This window comes from Octodon degus, unplaced genomic scaffold (assembly GCF_000260255.1).
Source record: "Octodon degus isolate 3935 unplaced genomic scaffold, OctDeg1.0 scaffold00098, whole genome shotgun sequence".
NCBI classification, from domain to species: Eukaryota; Metazoa; Chordata; class Mammalia; order Rodentia; family Octodontidae; genus Octodon; species Octodon degus.
The window spans coordinates 4,901,732-4,906,517 of record NW_004524674.1 but is presented as its reverse complement, the minus strand read 5'-3'; positions in this window follow the sequence as shown (position 1 = coordinate 4,906,517).

The following is a 4,786-nucleotide window of genomic DNA, read 5'->3' as shown; positions in this document are numbered from 1 at the left end:
AATTCCAAAAGATTTGCAATGGCTTTGGATGACATGGTTTTCTAGCAATTAATCATATTCATTTCTCCCTCATTTCTTAGAAGGTGACATTTTTCAGGCACTGATATTCTGCTGAGGAAGATGTTTGCCAACTAACTGTACTGTTCTGATAGACATTTTTGGTAGACTTTTAGAAGTCTTTTTTTTACATTTTTTTATTTTTTATTTTTTTATTTTTGGCGGAACCGGGGATTGAACTCAGACCCTTGCACTTGCCAAGGAAGCGCTTATTCCACTGAGCCATCTCCCCGGCCCCTAGAAGTCTTTTATTTTAAATTTATTATTCTTAGTGATAGTGTTTGGGATTGATCCTGGGGCTTCATACATGACAGTCAATTGCTCTGCCACTGAGCCAAATTTTATTTATTTCTTTTTCTTTTTCTTTCTTTTTTTTTTTTTTTTTTTTTGGTGCGGAACCAGGGATTGAACTCAGGCCCTTGCGCTTGCCAGGGAAGCGCTTATTCCACTGAGACATCTCCCCAGCCCAAATTTTATTTCTAATATTATAAAAGTTCAGTGCTAGAGATGGAATTTGCAACCTTTGCATTGAACTACATCCCCAGCCCTTTTTATTTCATTTTAACTTGCTTTTTAATACAAGGTCTCACTATGTGGTTCAGGATGGTCTTAAACTCACCATTGTAGCCCAGGCTGACATTGAACTCAGTGATCCTTTTATCTCTGCCTCTAGAGTGCTAGGATTGCAGACATGTGTCATCACTCCTGGCTTTTACTTTATTTTGAGAGAAGGTCTTGCTAAGACACTACATTGCCTAGGCATGCCTCAAATTTACGATCCTACTGCCTCAGTCTTCTAGAATGCTAGGATTATAGTTGTGTATCACAATACCCTGTCCAATTTTGTAATTTGAGATAGGGTCTCTTTATGTACACCTGGCTGGCCTTGAACTTATTATGCAGCTCAGGCTGGCTTCAAACTTAAAGCGATCCTCCTGCCTCTGCCTCCCAAGTACTGAGGTTGCATCCATGTGCCATCATGGCCACTTTATTTATTCACTTATTTACTTATTTATTTGTTTCTATCATGGATTGAACTCAGGACCTTGCATTTGCCAGGCAGGCATTTATGCTGTTGAGCTATTTCCCTAGCCCACCATGGCCACTTAAAAATAATTTTAGATTTTTAGATTTATAAAATAATTACCACAAAATAATACAAAGAGGTTTCTGGAAGCACCAGTACAACATCTTGAATGGGAAACGGTAGTACAGTAGAGGGTACTTGTATAGGCAATAACAAGAATAAGGGCCAATTGTGCACATCTCTTTCCAATGTTCAATAAGGTCTTATTGGCAGCTTGGAATTACACTTAGTAAAAGTACTCACCACAGGAATTGGCAGATGCTGCAAGTCATGGTTCCCCATCAAAGCTGACTATTAAACATCTAGCAGCACAGCACTGAGAGGGACCATTACTAAGGAAATGTGGCTCCGAGACACAGAGGAGCAGCGCATTGGGATAACTGAGCAGTGGTGGGACCAACGGGCTAAAGGAGCAAGAGACTGGAGGCCAGAAGCCCTTAGAAGGAAACTGTGGTGGTTCAGATGATACAAATAAGTGGAATTTTGGAGGAAGCCAAAATAAGAGGAAAGGAGCCAGGCATACAATGTAGGCCTGTAGTTTCAAGAACTTAGGTGACTGAGGCAGGAGGAAGACTGAGTCCCTTAGTTTAAAGATGACATGGACAGCATATCAAGAACCTGCTTCTATTTTAAAAATAACATTTTTTAAATGAGTAAAAGGCTTTCCAGACAATGAGAGCCACAACAGCAAAGGTATAAAGGAAGATGTGGTCAATGATGGAGGAATCTTGTCAGAGTTGGAGGAGAGCAGTTGTAAATGGTAGATAAAAGTGGGAGAGGGACCTGGGTCAGATGACGAAGTCCTGAATGTGTGCAAAGGAGCTGGGCCTTTTAGTTCTGAAGGTAATAGAGAGGCAACACCATCACTGATGTGGCCGTGCTCTAGGAAGCCCCTACCAGCCACGGGTGACAAAGAAATCAAAATGGGACCAGGATGGAAACAAGAGCCCAGCAAATGGCCACTGACAGTGGCCCAAGCAGTCAGGAAAGAAGGCCTGGGTGAGGGCCGGGCAATGGTGGTGGGTGAAGCAGGGAGTAAAAGATGAGTATCAGCTGTTCTGAAGACAGTATGTAGGATTTGGCAGTTCACTGAGTCAGGAAGGTTAGTCCTCTGGGATGATTCAGTTCTACCAAGAAAAACCCAATAAGAGCTTTAGACAACCATTCAATTCAGGATCAGTTTCCACCTCAATTCAAGTCCCACCAAAATTAGGTTTCAATTTGCCTTTCCTGCAGGCCATCTTACTTCCCTACCATGCTCACACCTTTCCTATACCCATACCATCTAGTGCAGGTGCATATGTGTGTGTGTGTGTTACTAGGGAGTGAATCCAGGGCTTCTTATTGAGCTATATGCCCAGCTCTATTCATTTATTTGTTTATTTAGAGACAAGACCTGGCTAAATTGCTAAGTTTGACATCACCATTTTTTTTTTTTTTTTTTTGAACTGGGAATTGAACTCAGGCCCTTGCGCTTACCAGGCAAGCACTTATTCTACTGAGCTATCTCTCCAGCCCCTAAGTTGCCTAGCTTGAACTCACAATTCTGCCAGCCTCTCAGGCTAAAGGAATTACAGGTGTGCACCACTACACGTAGCTCCTGGGTCACTTTCTATTTGTTTAACCTTGGCAACTAGGTTATTCTACCTCTCTGGTTTGGTTTTTTTTTTTTTTTTGGAACTGGGGATCTTGAACTCAGGCCCTTGTGCTTGCCAGGGAAGCGTTTATTCCACTGAGCCATCTCCTCAGCCCCTAAATGGCTTTGATTTTTTTAAAATTCTTTTTTATTCTTTTTTTTTAAATTCTACCTCTCTGGGACTCAGTTTCCTTTTGCGGGGGCTACCATGGATTTAAACTCAGGACCTCACACTTGCCAGGCAAGTGCTGTGCCCCTGAGCTAAGTCTCCAGCCCTAGAACTCAGTTTCCTAATCTCTGAGAACACAGAGATTGGCAGTTGCTTTACAAGGGCTCACCCAACCTTAAATCTGTACCTGACTCCAGCATGGCTTTCCTCCTGAGCTACAGACTCTCAGTTCCTCTGTGTGTTTGAGTTTTCAGCATTTCAAACAAACTCCAAACCCAACTCTTATGTTCCTCCTCTAGAGCTTCTCACTAAGATATACAGCAGCAGTTGGGCAAGGTGGGGCGTGGCTGTAATCTTGGCAACCTTTTAACTCCAGTGCTGCTAGCAAAACTGTTGGGAGCCCCCGAAGATGGAAATTGGTCAAATATGTGAGAAGAGGGCTAGGTCTCAGTGCCTAAAGCAGCCAAGGTACCTCAGTCTTGAAAAAAGCATCCCGCCTGGTCAATGTCAGCTATTATTCACTAGGCAACCTTGTGCCACATGATAGTAACTTTACAAAGGTATAAAAGCCCCTACTGTTGTTCTGGGTGTCATTTGCCAATGAGGCAACAGCTTTTGTCTTCTTGTCTATCTTTTCCTCATTCCTGCCTCTGTTTCTCTCCAGGGTAACCAAGGAGTATCAACATAAATAAAATGTAGCTGGGTGGGGAGGTGCACACCTGTAATCCCAGCACTAAGGAGGCTGAGGCAGGAGGATTACCATGAATTGGAGGGTAGCCTGGACTATATAGCTGGACTCTATCTCAAAAACAAAAATAAAAACAGAAACAAAAGAGTAGGGGGAAAAAAAGGGGAGGGGAGGGCCAGCCAGATAGCTTAGTGGATTAGAGTACCTGCTTAGGCAGACTCAGGGATCAGGGCTCATCCCCAGTGTGTGTGTGGGGCCCTGCTCCCAGGGGCATGCTGAGACTATAATTGAGACCAGGTGTGGTGGTGTGCACCCATAATCCCAGGGCTTGAGAGGCTGCAAAACAGGAGGATCACGGCAAGTGAGATCTGGGTGGTGAGACCCTATAGACCCTGTACTAAATACATAAAAAGAAAAAAGAATAGGGGAGGCTGTGTGTTTGTATGGGCAGGAGGAATATGAAAAATCCTTGTACCTTCTGTTCAATTTTCTATGAATTTATTTTGTTGTTGTTGGTTTTTTGATTTTTTAAAAAATGTATTTAGTACAGGGTCTACAGGGTCTCACTGCACAGACTCATAATGATCCTCCTGTTTTCAGCCTCCAAAGTGCTGGGATTACAAGGGCGTGCCATCACGCCCAGTCTTAATGCCTTCTCAGCATGCCCCAGGGGCACAGCTAGCATGGAATGGGGACTGAACCCTGTTCCCCTAGTGCTTGCCTAAGCAGTCGCTTTAGCCCCTGAGCTATCTGGCCAGTCCTTATTTGTCTTTTTGAGACAGGGTCTTCTTGCTCTGTAGTTCAGGCTGGTCTTGGACTCACTATATAGCCTAGGCTGGCCTCTAACTCACATCAGTCCTCCTGCTCAGCCTCTCAAGTGCTGGTATTACAGGCATGTGTCACCATGTCCAGCTTGGTTCTATGAGTTTAAAACTGCTCTAAAAAAATAAAGTTGGTGAAGAGAGGAGAAAGGAATAGGAAATAAAGATGAATCAAGATATACTACGTGGGGCTGGAGAGATGGCTCAGTGGTCTAAGGCGCCTACTTAGAACCAGCTTGGCAAAGCATCAGGGACCGCGGTTCAATCCCCCAGCACCACATGCCAGCCAGCCCCGCCCCCTGGTGGGCTGAGCTGGCCACACACACAC